The 19,855-nt window shown below is 43.6% G+C and overlaps 1 protein-coding gene across 6 annotated transcripts in view; it reads right to left on the bottom strand.

Annotated features, from left to right (window-relative positions):
- The window catches only part of sema4ba (sema domain, immunoglobulin domain (Ig), transmembrane domain (TM) and short cytoplasmic domain, (semaphorin) 4Ba), a 68,074-nt gene extending 56,446 nt beyond the window's left edge, over positions 1-11,628 (bottom strand). Inside the window, exons 1-4 of one of the 6 annotated variants that reach the window (XM_076991112.1) lie at positions 11,293-11,628; positions 10,831-10,967; positions 3,819-3,913; positions 1,386-3,401 (exon numbers count right to left, since the gene is read on the bottom strand). The gene's annotated coding sequence lies outside the window, so the exon portion shown is untranslated. Of the gene's footprint in view, positions 1-1,385; positions 6,540-10,830; positions 10,968-11,292 lie in introns of all 6 variants that reach the window. The other 5 variants (XM_076991109.1, XM_076991110.1, XM_076991111.1 and 2 more) reach the window with 5 other exon arrangements.
- Positions 11,629-19,855: the final 8,227 nt, after the last annotated feature.

The following is a 19,855-nucleotide window of genomic DNA, read 5'->3' as shown; positions in this document are numbered from 1 at the left end:
GGGTCCTCTCTCACACAATCTCTTCGGTGAAGCGATAAGTTAAATGGGTCCCGAACTACGACCGTTTGTTCGGAGGGTGCAAATCACATAAAACAAGGCTTCCCCACACAGAGTGGCAGTTATTTTTGAATGTCTCTCCCCCTCCCCCACACACGCACGCGCACACACCTGCATCTCTCTCATACCCACTCCACACAGTCAAACACATATACACCACACAGACACACACACATACATACATGCAGATGGGGCAGATGGAGTAGAGGGGGCAGATGGAGCAGAGGGGGCAGATGGAGCAGAGGGGCAGATGAGGGTGAGGGGCAAATGGGGCAGATAGAGCAGATGGAGCAGAGGGGGAGATGGAGCAGAGGGGCGAAGGGGCAGATGGAGCAGAGGGGCAGATGGAGCAGAGGGGCAGATGGGGCAAAGGGGCAGATGGAGCAGAGGGGCAGAAGGAGCCGAGGGGCAGAAGGAGCCGAGGGGCGAAGGGGCAGATGGAGCAGAGGGGCAGATGGGGCAGAGGGGCGAAGGGGCAGATGGAGCAGAGGTGCAGAGGGGCAGCTGGGGCAGAGGGGCGAAGGGGCAGATGGAGCAGAGGGGGCAGATGGAGTAGAGGGGGCAGAGGGGCAGATGAGGGTGAGGGGCAAATGGGGCAGATAGAGCAGATGGAGCAGAGGGGGAGATGGAGCAGAGGGGCGAAGGGGCAGATGGAGCAGAGGGGCAGATGGAGCAGAGGGGCTGATGGGGCAAAGGGGCTGATGGGGCAAAGGTGCAGATGGGGCAGAGGGGCAGATGGGGCAGGGGGGCAGATGGAGCAGAGGGGCAAATGGAGCAGAGGGGCAGATAGGGTGAAGGGGCAGAGGGGCTGATGGGGCAGAGGGGCTGATGGGGCAAAGGGGCAGATGGAGCAGATGGGGCAGGGGGGCAGATGGAGCAGAGGGGCAGATGGGCAGCAGTGATAACATTTAAACAACCTTTAACATTATTTAACAGGTTTATCAACATTTAAACAACCTTTAACATTCTTTAGCAAGTTATCAACATTTAAACAACCTTTAACATCATTTAGCAGATAATCAACATTTAAACAACCTTCAACATCATTTAGCAGGATGTCAACATTTAAACAACCTTTAACATCATTTAACATTGATAACATTAAAACAACCTTCAACATTATTTAGCAGGTTATCAACATTTAAACAACCTTTAACATCATTTTAACATTAATAACATTAAAACAACCTTTAACATTAGATAATCAAACATTCAAAACAGCCTTTTTAGCTGCTTTGTCAAGCCAACATAAAGTTTGTTCACGAACTTTGCCTTTCTAGTTTACAGCTGTCAGTTAATGAAGGACTAGTCAGCTCTTGAGTACTCACTCTGTTCGGGGCTTCCTCAGGGTTCCACAGGAGGGAAATGAGTGAACAAAATATTCGCCTTTTTGTTGAAGAAGAAACCAAAGTGTAATAAATTCCTTTAATGTAGGAGGAGGATGCCTGTATAGTAGAGTGGAGTGGAGTATCCAGCCAGCCAAACCGCTGAGCTGCGTTCTGAAATGTGGAGACGAGTAGATCTCTTTCTCCTGCGCGTGCTCTGCGTTAGTGCGTGCGTGTATACGTGAGCGAGGGAGAGGGTAGAGTCTCTGACACACTGGTGTAGTGCCTCTGGTGTAATCTGTTGCCCCGCCCCTAACACGCGGCCAGGAAAGGGGGTTGAAAGAGGAGGAGAAAGGGGGGGGGGAGAAGGGTGAAAGCAACTATTCCTTTGGTGGTTTAAAGATTCTAAGACATAGAGAGCTGAATAGCAGATTACCAGATGGCGCATTTAGTTTTTTGCCTTTTGTCTTAGCATTTGGTGACTAGAGTTAACTTAGTTAGGTTGGAATTAGACTTAACCTGTATAGGGTGAGGAAATACCATTCAGGACTATAACTCAGCTTTGCTTTCAATTCTCCCTGTAATGCAGAGGAAAATGAAATCAATAGCAACAGCAAAAAGAAAGAAAGAAAGAAAGAAAGAAAGAAAGAAGAGCTCTCTGAATTTTCACTTGCACTTGATGAAGTGACACCACCATTGTGTGCATTCACAGATCCATGGCTGTGGCTTTCGAATAAAACTTGAAGGCTGCCAAGAACAAAACTGCCATCCTTGCTGTAGTGTGAGCAACAGCTAGCCCTCCCAGACCCTCCTGATAGGGCCAAGATGCAGTTTCATATGCTGAAAAGGACCTTGTGTGTCCTGTTGAAACTGCATACTCCCAGTGGTCTATGCTCACAGCTTGAACTTGGCTCATAATGAAACAGTACTAATGAATGTTATCCCTGGGTGTGTGACAAGTACCTTCCAGCAAATCGGAAACTGGATTCATGACTGTCGTACCACGCTCTCAGCTGGGAGAATTCAGGGTTTGAGAACGAAGAGGAATTGGGTACCCTGCCATCAGCAAGCACTCTCTCTGGTTTCTTATGAGGGCCAACGGCAAATTAAAAAAGCGTCTAGGCTGTCAAATCTGAATCGGGTTCACGTCAATAGAGCAGAAAGATCTCAGTAACAAATCGCGGGACAAAAGGAACTGTCACGATGGCCGTGAGAGGAGGCTGAGAGACGCTGCATCAGAGGGGAACCCGCAGCACTGACAAGAATGTGCCTAATTACATATGAAGGGGGCAACGCTAAGCAGTCAGGATGAAGAAGAGCATGGGGGTGTCCGTCTCTGGAATGCTTCTCCAGCCATCGCTGGGAATCTAGCAAGCCTGAGATTCCACCGGGTCACATGACGAAGGCACCAGAACCACTGGTGCCACTTAGGAAAGGTTTGGCTTATCCAAGACTGACCTGATCTGAACATTGAACTCTGCTTCGCTGTTGTGTTACTCACATGACAACTCCAGCCTATTACATAGATAGATGGATAGACAGACAGATTATTGCTTCAACACTTCCTTTTCGCAGCAGTTCAATAAAAGCTATAGAACTCCATTTGTTGAACCCTAGCAGATTAGCAACCATTTTAAAAGGTTTACAGGAGTAGCATTTCTGTTGTTTTCCATCTTACTTATAGTCAATCAAAGAAATTAAAAAGAAAGAAGAATTTCTTTCTAAATGCATCATAGAGCTACACAAAGTGATACTGTTTAAAATCTGGAGTGCAGTAGACAGCCTGCACCACAAAGCCTGCAGGAGAAATGCATGGGTCAGTTTATATACATTCATTATCAGCCATGATAAAACATGACAGCATGGAGGGCTAAGACTGTTTATATCACACATTAGCTGAGCAAACAAACAGCAGACAGTCATCCTCTGGCTCGAGTCTCGTGCTGTTTAGCAGGACAATAGGCAAACTGGCTTGTTTCATCCCAAATCTTAACCCTCAGATACCCGACTGCCTGGATTCTGCAAAGCACACACACACACACACACACACACACACACACACTACAAACTAAGGTTTGACCTCCAAAAATTCTACCCTATCCTCTGTCCTTAAATGTGGGTTTTATTGGTCTTGGACGTTGTAAGTGGACTGGTTTGGCTCGAGTGTTTTCTAGACAGCTTTTACAAAACCCTCTCACTTCTCTCTTAGTGGCAGTCTATTCTGTGGGTGCATACCAGAGGGGAACTTGCTGTATTTTTCACACTATTGGGGGCGTGTAATCCCCCAAATCAAAACATGGATTAGTGTTGCTCAGATTATTCAAAGATTATTTATCTGCTTCTGGGGGGTTTCATTGGTCAAGGAGGCATTTTCACATTACATCAAATTTTAAAGGCACCCAGACATCATGATGTGCCTTGGTGAGTTGAACTCACCAGAGTAGTGAATGTGTGCAAGTTCACAAGTGCTGTCACAGGTAAAGTGCTCACTCTGACCTCTATAGATTACAATGTGCATTGCAACCAGGCCCCTGTAAAAAAATGTAAAGCAAAATAAACTACACAAGTAAAACATTTTATTGAGAGCTGACACAGCTGTCAGAACAGACTGACACAGTAGCACATTGAGCTAAAACCAGTGCATACTGAGTCACCAACATGAAGTTTATTTCACCTAGTCCTGGAGAGACTGGTGGAACCTGGACCATGCGTATGTTTGACTGACATCCTAATGGAGCAGGCAACAGGAGACTCCCTGTCTATATAACTATATTTGATCTGGTATCAGGTCATGCTAAACTCGCAGCTTAAACACGCCCTAAGTGAAGACTTCATCACCTATGCCATGTCAAGTCCGGTGTGTTAAGTCCAGCATTTTGTCTTCTTTTAATAACAGTTAAGATTCTTAAGATCTGTGCAGTGCAAAAAGACTCAGAGTACACTATACAATCAGATTACATTCAGATTACAATCAGATTACTCAGAGTACACTCAGAGTACACTGTACACTCAGAGTACACTCAGGGTACACTGTACACTCAAGAGCACACTCAGAGTACACTACACTCTGAGTGCACTGTACTGATGTGCTTTTTTAGCCACAGAGGCACAGATTCTCGTGCAACATGCAAACAGGCTGAGTTAGCTCCACAAACAGCGGCGCTGGTATGCATCTGCAGCACTTAGACAGGCACATATCCACAGGACCAGATGATCTCCTCGCTGGCTGGAGAGCTCACACTTGTCATCTTGGGCTTGCTTTAATCTCAGTGAGTCATCTCCAGGCCCCACTGCAAGTGTGTTGAGCTGCAAACGCAGGCCCAGTGCACCTGGCTTTAATGTCAGCATTAATAGCTCTCAGCGGCCTGGCCCCGAATTCAGGTAGACAATGTTTTCCTTGTCATTGAGGAGAAATAGCTGTGTGTTCGTACAGGCTATTTTCTTTGTCTTGAAATTTAAAAATAACTTTTTTTTTTCCTCATTTTATTAGTTGAGGTAGGCTATTTGCATTTAAATATATCATTAGAAGGGTATTAATCTCAGGTGGGTGTCTTTTAGGTAACCATGTGTCAGTGTATCTGACTTTTTTTATGTTGTGATATATATCAACCTGCTGTGCTTACACAACAGTTCCACAGCACTCATAGCATTACACAGCATCTTTACGAATTTCAGTCTGCTATCATATCTCAGTCTGTGGTGATTCAGCTATAGAGCTACAGATTTCTGTCTGGGTCTTTCTTCCTTGATGGATCATTCATTTTTCAGGTATACAGCAGTGTCTTTTTGTTAGGGAACATTACTGAAATTCTGCTACGGTTGGCAAGTAGGGAGGGCCAAACCAATTTGGGTAGACTCCGCATTTGATGTTACAATTCATTAGTAATTTCTGTTTGCATGCAGCATAAAATGTATGTTCAGTCCCAATTCAGAGGTGGCTCGGTGAAAGGAATACACACACGTCCCCACAAAATGTATTTGTGTTTGCTTCAACCCATTACATTAAGATGATTCATCAGCTCTGAGCTTTGTGCAGCCACACAGCCTAGTCTGGACAACTCAATCCACCATGCAGTCCAAAAGTAACTGGACAGTGTCACAAGTTTACTTTGAAACAATAAGAGGGTAAAATACAGGATGTCAGGTTTAAAGAGTATTTTTATTTGTATTGGGTGAACCATGCAGTAACCATGGTTCATGGTTCACCATACAGTTCAGGGGACCAGGAGACAACCTTCCTGTTTCTTGGTCAGTGGTATGTAGTTCCATTATTAGGATGTTTATGTCTAAAAGTTGAGTCTAGATTTACATCTGCTGCACTTGTCTCTCCACATGGGGACTACATAAAGTGTTAAACAAGGGTGCCCAGAGAGTGAAGCTGTAATAAATGAATCAGAGATACAAGAGTAGAGCATGATCTGAGAAAAACTCAAAAGCACTATCTGAGATGCAGGTGTGGATTTGACCAAATTAAAAAGAACCCAATATATTTACAGGTTTTATTATAAAATGCAAATCTGGAAATTGGATAAAGGCCAAAACTGGTAAATCCCCAAACTTGTAAACACCCAAAAGGGTAAATCCCGAAATGGGCAAACCCCAAAACAAGTAAATCCCAAAACTGGTGAACTCCAAAACTGATAAACCCCCCAAACATAAACTGTTTAAAGAAATCATTTAGCTATCTTAGGGATAAATAACAATTAACCTACAAAAATGTTATTTAAAAGTGAGAAAAACGTGAAATAAAAATGTTTATGATCCCATCCAAAGCACAGTTCCTATTTCCTGCGTAAGATAGGGAGGCTGGGGAAAGTGACTCCTACAGGTGGGGCGGATGGATACTGATGTTGTCTATCACAGGGTACAACCAGAATAAAGCAACTAACTGTTTTTAGGCCCAAAATTTGGAAGGTTCTTGAACTGCCTTGAGCTGGAACACAACGTCTTCTCCACAATGAGGGAGAGAATAGGTGTGCGGAGCTTAGCACGCCATTGGCACCCGGTGTAGAGAAAAAAAGCCCAGAGTGCTCCTCAGGTTCCTCTATGTGCCCATATCAAAGGAACAGTGGCTTCCTTTCATGTGCATGCTCCGGCAATCCCCCCACCAGAGTGCTGGAGATCATTTGTCATCTGCCCATCTCCTACTCCCCCCTGCTGACAAGGAGGGTAAAGATAATTAACTAGACAATACCGGTGTCAGGTTTAATCTTTCCTATTTTATTACCAGCTATGTGATACTACAGAAGATATTGCTGATAGTCACCCTCATTTCAGCTGAGAAAATATCACAACTTATTCAGATTCAGCAAAAATCAAGGTCAGTTATTCTTTTATCCCATGAATTTGGAGTATGTGAATTCTTTTGTGGTTTCTTACACTGGGGTTTGCTCCAATAGGTGAGACATTTATAGTAGAATTCTGCTGTGTGCTCACTCTACCTCCACCCAAAAAAAAAGCAAAATCTGACACATTGACTCTGGCTGCCAGACCTACTGGTTGCCAGACCTACCAGAGGTCTTTCATTGTATCCAGATCTCTGGAGACCATCCAATAAAAAACTAATTACCTCTGACTAATAAAATTAAAATAACAAACTGGTTCTTTGCCTCTTAGTCCTGGATCCTCTGACACTAGTCTGAGGCAAAACCAAAAAAAAAAACTCCTACCAAAAAGGAGACTTCAATTACTGGGGCATCTTCTGAGAAAAAAAATGTAGGAAGGCATTTTTTTCACCTCTAGGGCTGCTGAGCTTGTAAAAGGAGCACCTGTTTTATTTCAACTCAAGTGGGAATTACAGACCTGTATAGGTCATGAACCAAAATTTACAGTGAGTCAATACCTGTTCTTATTATTACCTGTATAGAAGGAAACCTATGCCAAAAGCATTTTTATGAAAGCTAGGTATGCAAAATATCGACCTCGTTATGTTTAATAACTGTGAAGTAGTTACAATTATTAACATATAGTATAACTTCTAAACTTCAGACACAATAATGTATAATAAGGTGTTGCTAGCAGAAGAGAGAACAGTGCCAGGGATATTTTGAGATCTGAAAAGCATCTTTTATTTTAAGTACAGCACATTTGCAACAGGGGAAATCCCATCTTTATATCTGTGGTAGTTGATATTTTGCCGAACAAAGAAAAAGTCAAATGGTCTGTCTTATCACCACTCCAATCATGAGTCTCAAGCTCAAGCTCTTGAAAGTCTGTCTCACCCTAATCTAAAATAACTTCTTCTGCTAGTTAGTGTACCATGTGAGCAGTGTTGCGAATAACGCCATTAAAAATAACGGCGTTAGGTAACGGCTTCATTTTGTCAGTAACGGGATAATATAATTAATTACTTTTCCTGTCATTACAACGCCGTTGACGTGACGTTACTGGTCATTAAAAGCGGTGCGTTACTATGGCTCTGTTCGAAATAGCCTACTACATACTACTGGCGTACTGATCGAGCCCCAAATCAGTATGCTGTATGCAGTATGTGACCAAAATGAAATTTTCCAGTACACAAAACATACCCGGATGACCTACTACTTCCGCAAAATATTCCAGTACGTGAACAGAGCTATCTTCGTGGTGTACTGCATTCCATCATGCAACGCTACATTCACGTGACCCCGTAGTATGCTTTGCTTTTGTCGCATACTGGAAACTGTACTGCATACTACTATGAGGACCAGTATGCAGTATCCAGTATATACTGAGTCCAGTATGCAGTATCCACCATGTAGTAGGCTATTTCGAACAGAGCCTATATATTGATATACTAACAGTAATGCGAGCGGACCGCTGCCCAGGCTAGTGAGGAGTAATAAGTCACAGTTCTCGGTGTAACACATGTTTAACTTATCAAGTCAGTAAGCGATTGGCTAAGGCAGCGTTATGGTAGCCAATCGGAGTCAGCGTGAGAATTCGGAGCGGTCGTTTTCTGCGTGGTCCTAGCGCTTGATTTGTCGCTATTAAAATATTTGTTTTTAACCGTAAAAACTGCAGGGCACCAAAACCAGCTTTTGAAAAAGTGTGTGTGTGTGTGGGGGGGGGGGGGGGGGGCGGGACATGGATTTATCGCTATTTAAATATTTGTTTTTAACCATAAAACTGCAGGGGACCAAAACCGGCTTTTGAAAAACCCTAACCCCAAATTACGTCCGTGGTGCAATAAATATCAAAAGTTAAAAACCTTTCTGATCTACTCATTTCAAATGACTGTGAAAACTGCTTTTTCAAAAAATCCTTATTCATTGGCATATTTTAAACTGTAATGCAAATATTTACTTTCCCTGGTAACGAGTTACTTTTATTATAGAGTAATTCAGTTACTAACTCAGTTACTTTTATGAACAAGTAGTGAGTAACTATAACTAATTACTTTTTTAAAGTAACGTTCCCAACACTGCATGTGAGTCCTGCAATCTTTGATTAGCCTGCCTCACATGCACTGGTTAGTGCAGATAACGCCAGCAGTGGAGGGAACAGAGACTAACGTCCCCCCCAAAGAGGTTTGTTCAATGTTGCTGTCATATCAGAACCATTTGGCCTCTTTACTTTATTTATTATTTGTGTGTGTGTGTGTGTGTGTGTGTGTGTGTGTGTGTGTGTGTGTGTGTGTGTGTGTGTGTGTGTGCATTTAAGAGGGGTTTAGTAAAACAAGAAGACTCACATACACGCTTACACACACAGACACACACAGACACACACACATACAGACACACACACACACACACACACGTTATATAGCTAGCCTGATGAGTAGCAGTTACAAAGACATGAGGCAGTGATTCTGTGTACTGTCTCTCCCCACTTTGTTAAGAGGACACAGAACCCTGCTATAAAGTCTCTAAGGATGGTCCCCTCTCCCTTCTCTCTCTGTAATTGGACAAGCTTGTCTGATTGTCCCTATTATATCGCTACCACAGGTTGAAGAAGACCTACTGCCACAAAGTTATACTGTGGAGGAGTGACATGCCACTCCTAACAGTTGTCATTTGAACCTCAACGAGGAGAACTGGGAAATGTAGTTTAGCCTCTGAGGGCCAGTGCTATCATCCCCTATGAGGGAAAGGTGGAGGGGTTTGCAAGATGACACAGTAATGAGACAGAACTGACAATCTGTCCTCGTGCTTTAATTACAGCCAGGGGAGGAATCAATAAAGAAAACACCTCGTGAGAAAACTGCCTTTTTTGGCACTACACAAGCTGGTCTTCAGAGACCCTCAGGCACTCGCCCATTTCATTTCTCTACTATTGGTTTGTGTTCTTGAAGGTCACTGGGACAAAAGCTCTCTCCTTATCTTATACAGAACGATTCAAATTAGGTTGCCTCTTTTAGATACCAAAAACTCAATCTCCTGGTGCATTTGATAATATAATGGAATATTAACAGTGTTGCCTATGTACATAAAGCATGGTGACTGCATGAGCCGGCCGCGACATTTAGGCAGAGTAAACACAACCTCCTCCCTACTGGGATGTCATAAATTGATCCCTGACAAGCCCATGTGGTCTCATTCCACCAATCACAGCAAGCCATCTTACTGAAGTCTGCAGCTTTTAAATTTCCCCACAAATGTATCCACATGATGTGAGCCAGTGGAATCTGCCCTCTTTTATTAGATTGCTCCTCATAAATGTTCCAGGCTAATTATCAGATTGACCAGGTCAGTGATTAAGTGATCGGATCAGTGGAAATTTACACTGGCCTCCTAAAACGACTAAATAATTTTGACGGGGATGACTGCACAACCTATAGCACGCCCATTCTTACAAGTGCTAGGTGTATTTATCCCTCTTATTTGCTGATGTTATTCATTTTGTGAAATTGGTGCATAGGGTGCATGCATTTTCCTTCCCCGAAATAAGAGGGGAATCCTATACATAAATTAGTTATGACCACATCTACACACAGCAGCAGACAAGACATATTAAATATTAACACTGCAACAGACAAATTATGACAGACTTTACAGAGGACAACCTCCAGAGAATAAAGGGCAGTTCCTCCAATCCAAACAAGTGGGATTAAATAAGATTAACACTTCGATGGTTGGAAGCACCTATCAGCAAATTCATTATGTGCATGTAGCTATTACAGAAATGCAACGACGGTTCAAAGCTTTCAAAAACGTTATTAACCGGCGTGAAGGTGGCGGGCAGGAGCGGATGCACAGGCGGCTAACGCATCGGAACGGCGGAACACTGGCCATGCAGGCGGAGCAGCTGCTGTCTCGTACCCACCCCCACCCGGCAGGCACGGAAATCAATCTAGACATCTACACCTCCATCCACTCAGAGAGCAGCTCAGACACTCCATAAAGGAAAAAGAACAACCAAAAAGATGAACGTAGCAGTAACAGACAGGAAGAAGAAGAAGAAGAAAAAAACCTTTGCAACAAGTTTATCTGCACATCCATCCAGCACAGAAATGGGAAGAAATTCTTACTGTCAAGCTGTAGAAAGGACTCCGATCACAGGGGGAATCTCCTTTTCTGAAGGGTCTTCTTTTTAGGAGACTTGCTGAACAAGCTGGTAGCCAGCACAGGAATTCATCCCTCGCTAACCATGGTAACCAGCACCTTACTACAGGCAGCACACCAGAGAGAAGGACAGAGAGAAAAAGAAGAGAGAGAAAACGAAGAGAAAGAGAGAGAGAGAGTCAGAATAAGACACAAGGAAGATAGCAGCAGCCACAGGGAACCAAATTCAATCTATCGCCATGGCACCTGCCGCTATGGTGACGGCAGCGCTTGTGTTTCCCCCAGGCTCCCCTATTCTTTTCCGTTGTGCTCCAGACCTCTGGACCCTAACTCCTGCCCTGTCCCTTTCTGCTCACCCCTCCCCAGAACGATCCCTTCCTCGTGCCATCCGCAGCACACGCCTTTTGTGCACACGCGTGAGTAATTACCTCGGCCGCCGAACGCGGGGGTCTCTCCTCTGGCCGGCAGCAGTCCCGCTCGTCACGCGGCAAGGAGAAGAGGCACGTCAACTCCGCAGGGATCCCACGAGACCGGGGCTGCAGCTAACACCGCACGGAAGGAGTGTACTCCGGCAGTCGGCAGCCACTACGATCAGCAGCACCAGCAGGGGATGGGAGGGGTAGGGGCAAGAGAGCAAGAGAGAGAGAGAGAGAGAGAGAAAGAGAGAGAGAGATATCAAGAAGCAGAGAGAATAAAGAGAGAGAGTGAGAGAGAGGGAGAGAGGAGAAGCAGCCGTGGGGAGGGGGGTTGCTCATTCTGAAGCAGCCAGGAACATTACATCATTGCTCGATGCTCCTGAGCAGGCTGGGCTGGAGAGAGAACGGCGGGCACTCCCCCTTTACGCCTCCTGCAGAGCCAGCAGACAGGAAAACGCACCAAAAGCAGGACAGACCACCAATCAGCCACGCCGAGGTGCACGCCGATGAAACACCAGCGCATCCATGGAGTCGCCCTCGACCGCTGCACGTTCACTCGTGTGATGCAATCAGCGATCATCGTTTGGTAATCACCAATGACCCACGACGATGAAATTATTTAGATACAAATCTGGCTGAATGATGGTGATTGCTAAAATATTCAGCATTTTTGCAGAGGAGAGAGTCAGTGTACAGCAGCATTGTTATGGCAAGTAAAAGGCTGCATGAAGACTGCAGTGATGTACGTTCTGCTAAGGGTGACATCTGGAGGCAAAGGGGACAGCCGGAGAGGTGTGCAGTGGTGTGGTCACTGCTGCTGAGCCTTGCTGCTTCGTACCTTCTACTGTATCTCTCCAGCCCAACACCACTCATATCCCTCCAGACCAGCACCCTCACCCAACATCACACACATCCTTCTAGACCAACACCCTCACCCAACATCACACACATCCCTCCAGCTCAACACCCTCACCCAACATCACATCCCACCAGCTGAAGACCCTCACATATCACCACACACATCCCTCTAGAGTCTAGACCAACACCCTCACCCAACACCACACACATCCCTCCAGACCAACACCCTCACCCAACACCACACACATCCCTCCAGACCAACACCCTCACCCAACACCACACACATCTCTCTAGACCAGCGTTTATAGCGTTACCCCCCCCCCCCCCCCCCCCGTCAACAAATCATGATGCCGTTTTAAAGACTAAAGAACAGTGCCAGCTGCACCTTACTCAGACCTCAAGGGTGTATGATTCAGTACGAGAACTATATAAAAAACAAACCACCGACACAGGAACCCAGTAGGTTTTTTTAAGAAGCAGGAAACGCGCATATATTCACATAGATGCGTGATTGACTTTTGTTATCCTATTTGCATCACTTCCTCCCAAAAGCAGGCCATCGGAGAATGGCAGAGGATGTAGGAGAGCCCTGACACAGCACCTTTTCTCAAACAACATAAGAACTTGCTCAGCAGGAGCAATATCACCACCATTGGCCCAGTATCTTTATTCCTAACACTGCCTCTATTAATAACTTCTGATTGCAGAGAAACATTGATGCTCTCACATTTCTCTGTATTTTCTGCCCCCTGCCTCGCATTGATCCACAACTGGAACACAACCACTGCAGATGGAAATTGATACCCGCACAAAGGAAGGGGGCTCTCCTCCCACTGTCTCTCCTTTTCTGACATCAGGGAGCTCCAACTTTTTGCTTCTCTGGCACCATGGCTGCTTGTGCCACACTTAACATTTTCAGTTCCTTCTAGGCAGGTTTTCCAACAAGACGCACGCACTGTCCATTTAAAGCAGCAGTAATAACTCAGGCAGTTGTGTAGAGCGCCAAACCAGGGCAGCCTGCAGAGACAGAGTTGTCTCTGTGCTGGAGCAGACCTAACTAAGCGATCGTGATTTATTTGCACCAATTCGACACTTTGCAAGAAGCCACTGATTCATGGCTAGTAAAATCTCCCGGACAAATAAAGTAGCTCTGTTTGGGATGAATGGCACATGTTGTTCCTGTGGTACACATAGCTGAAGATGTGACTTTTCCCAGTAGTGGCAGATGTTGGCTAATCTGACACCATAGCCTTATGGCAGTGCTCCTGAGGTAGTGTTTAGAAATGACCAAGCTGTCATTGCTAACTATGATGGAAATATGCAGCAAATACTAAATTATTCATAGTTCTGACGGTTCAATTAAATTGACTTAATAATATTAGTAGGAAGCATTAATAAAAAAACAAAAATTTCTTTATATATACAGTAGAACCCCAGAACTCCATCACCTCAGTACTCGACATATTCGGAGTTCGACACAAAATTTCGAGAAAATGTTGTCTTGGAGCTCGAACAAAACTTTGGAATCCGACCCGACTCGTGAGGACTCGTGGCGTTGTTGTTCAATGGGTTTTAAAACATTTTGAGGCTGTGCTCTAAGCTTTTTCTGTATTTTTGTTTTTGTACTGTTTTAGACAAAAAGAACAACAACAATAGAGTTGAAAAAGATGATCATAGTGAAGTATGAAAAAGGCATTCATGTGTCGGACTTAGCATTGGAATTCAACTTTATGGTTTAGAACGGATTAATCCATGTTCAGTTATTTCTTATGGGAAAAATTTATTCGGAACTCGACTGCATCACTTCTCAGCGCTCCTTCCGGAACGAATTAGCGTCGAGTTCCGGAGTTCTACTGTATATATATATATATATATATATATATATATATATATATATATATATATATATATATTGCTGTTCTTTTATTTTGAAAGATTAAAGAAAAAACTAAGAACATCTACCACATTTGACATGAACGGACTACCAAAACATAAAAGTCTATATGTCAAACGTTTGTGTACTTTAAAGCTTTCTTGTCTGTGCACATCTGCTTGTTGTTGAACTGTTACAGTAAATGACAGGTGGGGCCACCTTCGATGAGTGTGTAGGTCTGACACAGGCATACCACAGTCGTGATTAAAAAACGGCTTAAAAAGTTAGGATGCAGTGGTGAAATAAGTACCTGCTTGGCCTATGATGCAACATTAGGCCCACAGGGTCTTTCTAATCATTACTTTCAGAACTTGAGGCAAACAGGAACTGGGCATTGCATGTAGGAATGAACTCGTCTTAGACTTTATGACAGGGTCTGTAGGACGCTTTTAATTTGAGCTATTTGAGGTTACTTTTGTCAGGGCAAATGCACAACCATCTGTAAGAAGAAGACGTGTTTCTGTGATTCCCCTTTCTCCAAGACTGATTGTGCTTCATTAATAGCCAAACTCCTAAGAGACAGTTCATCATAAATCTGAGATGAGCCCTTCACACATCAAACTAGCAAAGAACAGCATTGTGTGTGTATGCCCAAAGTAGGAAATAAAGAAGCCTTGTCCATTCCATATTGGACTTAATAAGTATGACCATGAGGGAACGAAGTCGTGCTCTGCGGCCTTTTGTGAGTCCCATACTCGTTGGAAGCCAGTGAATGACATTCCGACCACACTGCACATCGTAGGTCGACTGGAATGCAGGGGAAACGCCGGGGCAGACTGAGTTGTTGTGCAGGACCGCCGAGAACTCCACTCCATAGGGCAAGGCCCCAGGCAGGAGCGAAGCACCGCAAACACACTCAGCACCCCACGCCAACCTGACCTCCGTCTCGCAAGGATTCGTCTCGCCAGGCTGTCCAGGGGAACTGGAGGGTGCTGTGGGGGGCAGGAAGGCCATGCCCTGCTGCCCGGGGATGTTTAAGCAGGACAGGAGCCACGGCATTTCTCCCCCCGCCTGCAACAAAAATGCTGATCTCTGCGGTTGCTGTCGTGTGGCTGTAGTGCCACACATGAATGTTAGCACTGCATTGTGTGAAGAATGGAAAAACAAAGATATTTAAGTAGGAGATAAGTGGGAGAGTGAGGCACGATCCAACAGAAAGATGCCAAACCGCCTTGATAATAGAATCATCATTTTATGTATTACAGTTAAGTATTAACCCTATTATGCAGAAGCGCCCCCTAGTGGGCCCGCCGGCGGGCCCAGCTCCTTTACGGCGATATAAAACATATTAAACATTAATGAATCTCCGAACAAAAGCGCTTAAATCAAAATTTCCTATCCCATCTACATGCCTACCGAGTTTCAGCCGTCTACGTGCAGCCGATCGCGAGATATCCGGCTTTGAAGTTGACCACAAAAGTGCACCCCGCGGGGGGGTCTCCCGACATATCCGTTTACAAAACATATTTATGTTGTGAAATGTCTTAATGTTTTGTCACCTAAAAATCGTTTACTAATAAGGCTTTAATTTAAGACCTTAACAGCGTAGATCCGTTGTGGTTAAGTACCTTAAAAAGCTTGCTCACCTCACTGCAAAATTTTCCAAAATCCGCTTCCTGAATGAGACACTCCGACAAATCTGCCCCCTAAGCGTCACAGAAGCATTCTTAACGCTGATTTGACCCCTCATTACAAAGCTGCAGCGGTTCTGCTTTGATTTGAGTGGTTTTTATTGGTCTAAAGTGGGGTAGTGACTTTGAGTGACAGGTTTTACAACCTCTCCCACGGCGAGGTGCGAAGGGGAGGGGGGGAGGGTGAACCAATAAGCCCACAGAGACAAGCTGGCGCCTCAGAAGTGATTGAAAGCTGTTCTAACCAATAGTGTACATCCTTCCGAAGCTAGCCAGCCCTCATATGACATGATTGGTCAAGTATATTTTTAAATTGAGCCCTCGGAAACTGGCGCTTCATTTCCAATTTCGGCCGCTAGCATAGCAACATAAGCTAACCCTTTGCTAACCTAAGCTAAGCTCCCCAGAACACACTGTTCGGCGAAACTGAAGCAGCCATGGATTATTTTGTTCGTTTTTATGCGGATTGTGGATACTTTTGAACATAAACGGATTACTTTGTGTGGAATATATGAGCAATTTTCGGAATTTTCGCCAACCCGGAAGTAAGACGGTACACCGGCTACGACGCGATTCTACGTACTGTGAGTAACAATGGATAATTTTTCATAAGCGATATTGTACAAAATATATATTCTAATACTAAACATTAACTAAGCGTTAGATTATAAACAGTTTTAGAGCGTTTGAGTGCTGCAGCACTCTGTATCGTGTCGGATGCTACCGGAGTTGGCTACGGTAACCTAGCTTATGCTGTCGGACTATATTGGACATAAATATGATATCATAACGTTCATATTTGGACATGAAATTTAGTCATTGGAATTTTCTGGTCTTGCTGTAATATGTGCAGCATTGTTGTTTGTCGTAGCTCCTCGGTTTCGTGTAAGGAATTTGTTGGCATGTTAGCTTAGTTGGCTAATGGTGTGTGTTGGGTGTGGCATATTTAGACATGGGTGTGGTGCACTTGACATACCTTGGATAAAGCTGAATAACTTTTCAATGCTTGCATGGATTTGCTCCATTTTTTCTGTGTTGTTAGAAAAGACCCTAGCGAAATTTATTGTAATTTCTGATACCTAATTTGAATAACTATGTGAATATACATTCCAGTCATGTTCAAGTTCAAGTCAGCATTTGTGACATTCCTGGCATATTAGCATCTGCAATAGAGGCTCTAAAATAAACCAAATTATGTGAATATGATACTGAAGTGTATTAATATGTTCCCCCAACTGCCTACTTCAGTTTGAGCCATGAATGATAATTTTCCTATATGTACAACTTGAGATATCTAGTTTTAATGTGAACTATGTCAAAAATGTTAAAAATGGCCACCGGGTGTGCGAATCTGCAGTATAAGGTTAAATTAACATTTTTAATGAACATATCAAACGATTCTCATTATTTCAGAATGTGTCATAATGATTCCCATGAAACACTTTAAAACAGCCTCAGAGTATTTTAAAGCCCTGCTAATATGTTGGTAATTACAAAATTGCAACAGCACAGAAGTCCAATGGAAAGATGACTTACAAAACCAATTGATCACACTTATTGCTGGCAGTGGGACTGCCCACACCAGAGAGCACTTTACTAATTAAAGGGTCAAAGGTCATGGACTGGCCCCCGTCTGTATTCATTGAACAAAGCCAAGCCAAATCAGGCCAGCCTACAATTGGGCTGTGTGTGTGATGCCCTATCAAACCTGAGGAAAAGGATGTAGGGTTGAATCTTGCTTCCATATGAAGAAGAGGCCAGTTCTTCACATGACAGAAACTCCAGGGTTACAGATCCGACACTTCATCTAACTCACCCAGCAACACAACCGCTTCCAACACAAGTTAGAGGCCAAGACCCTTTATTACCCTGGGCTTGTAGAACCAATCACAGGGCAAATGTGAATCCTTGAAAGAGCAATCAGGAAATATACATGGTTTCGATAAATCTCAGTGTTTAGCTAGAATGCAACCACATGTGCACTGCAGCACCCTCCTAAACGCAGCCTACTTAGAGTGACCTCTCATCAAAGATGACATCATCCCACTAGTGTGGTGTTGACCTTACACCAAATCCACTGCCTGTTTCACACACTTTTCTACGTCTCGTCATTTCCGAGGACTCGTGTGATCCATCACTTCCAAACTTTAGCAGCCTGTTTACTTTGGATTATTTCATTCTTTGTTTCTTCTTTCACCATTCCATGACTGCCAACATCAGTCAAAAAGTTGCTCAAATGAGAGGGAGAAAAACAGGCTCAACAAATCTGACTCTCCAACAGAACTGAATTGCAGGGGCTGCAAACACCAACATTTGTTTTCCCTTCGTTTTTTTTTTTTTTTTTTTTTTTTACTTTTTTCCAAGAGGCTCTGGTGGTGATGAAGACCCTTCACAGATATGAAGGGAAATTCCTGTTCAGACTAGCAAATTAAAATAACTGTACTTTTAGGACATGCAGTTCTTGTCCTAGGCAATAAATATATAATGATGATGTTTAACACACAGCTGTGGAAGTGACATCATACAGTGCATAGTAGAGAGACCACACAAACATTACATTACCGGGTTGAAATGAAGACACATCATGTTCTCTTCTGTCATACTTTGAATGCATAAACCCAACTTATCCAATATTCTTGACAAGATGCTCAAAAACAAATGGAAAACTGACCTTAGCATTTTATGGTAAACCCCATCAGAGAACATTTCCTTTATATGGAAAAGGAGAACTATCCAGTGTTACTCCCACCAAGCCATTCCTGTTCCTGCACTTTAGATCAGTATTTTATTGTGATATGGAACCTCTGCTGATGTCTGGCTGTCCTTCAGCTAGCAGATAGCTTAATGAGCTTGGAGTTAAAGTGAAATTATAATGGCCTCTTGGCATGGAGAGTCCTGCCTAGAGTCGACACTGGGGTTAGGTTCCCAGGGTTGGACATATCACAGATCAACAGAGGACTCCCATCATGATGTAAGCAAAGTGGCTGTCATTGGGCTGAACCGATAGCACAGGACTTTAGAAGGTTGCTGTTGTTTTTTCAGAAATGTGAATAAGACATAGGGTATTTGCTTTCTAACTAGGAGCTGACGGAGCACTACTTTGATTTTAAAGATCTTTTATAGATATTAATCTGGTTCAGCCTATTACTAAGAGCCATAACAAATTGGTTTAGAAAAAAAGCAAAATGGCTTGAATGTGTTGTCAGATTTATAAAAACAATACAAACCTTAAAAGCAAAAAGAAAATACAAGTTACAGAGGATAATACCCCCGGTACACCCACTTATGCTTCGCAATACCTGTCTAAAATAATTTTCTTGTATCTGTACAAATGGTGCAATGCATCAAATTGAGTGTTAAAAAGATCATGTTGTGAAATTATAAATAGTCAAGCTTCAGTTTTTGTGGTGAGAGTCATGCCCTGATCTGCTGTGCATGTAGACTGCTCACGTAGGTGCTCCTGTGAGGAACATGTCGGAGAACAACAGCTGGATTGATGCCATGCCTTTGAACTACTAAAAACATGCCATCCTTCTTTCTTTGAGGTCCCTATGTACACAAAGTTAAACCATATGCTCATAGGAAATCTATAGAAAGATGGACTCGCAGTATACTGTATATATTAAAGGGTGAAACAATGCATGACCTGTACTAATGGAAGGGAAATCAACTGTAGGGACCATGGCATGTTAGAGGCTTAAAGCAGTCATGATATGAGGATATGCTGGCTGTTTTTTCTTGTTTGCAGCTTGAATCAAACGAACGTACTCATCCAAATAAGCGGCATGTGGAATAACTTTTTTATTGTGATGTAGCCACAAAAATACATTAATCTTCATGAGAGCATCACAATAACGCTCCCAGGATTTGATGTTGTACAAAGTTCGCGTAAGTGGAACATGTCTTGGAGGTCAGGTCCTGAACATGATATATCCTTGAAAGGAATTCACTTGAGAAAATCCCTGTGTACTAGTCAAGGCAAACAGATCATATACAAGCTACAGTGTGCAGATAATATACATGATCATCTGCATTCATGGGGGGGGATGCAAAAATATCTAATCAAAACAAACAAACAAGAAAAAAAGCTGTCTGATTTAGATTTTTTGGTTTTCAGTCTCTGTACCTATCGGTCTTGTGCTGCTCATTGGCC

Source organism: Brachyhypopomus gauderio, chromosome 2, assembly GCF_052324685.1.
Source record: "Brachyhypopomus gauderio isolate BG-103 chromosome 2, BGAUD_0.2, whole genome shotgun sequence".
Lineage (NCBI taxonomy): Eukaryota > Metazoa > Chordata > Actinopteri > Gymnotiformes > Hypopomidae > Brachyhypopomus > Brachyhypopomus gauderio.
The sequence above is the reverse complement of the archived record's forward strand: the minus strand, read 5'-3'. Positions and strand labels throughout refer to the sequence as shown.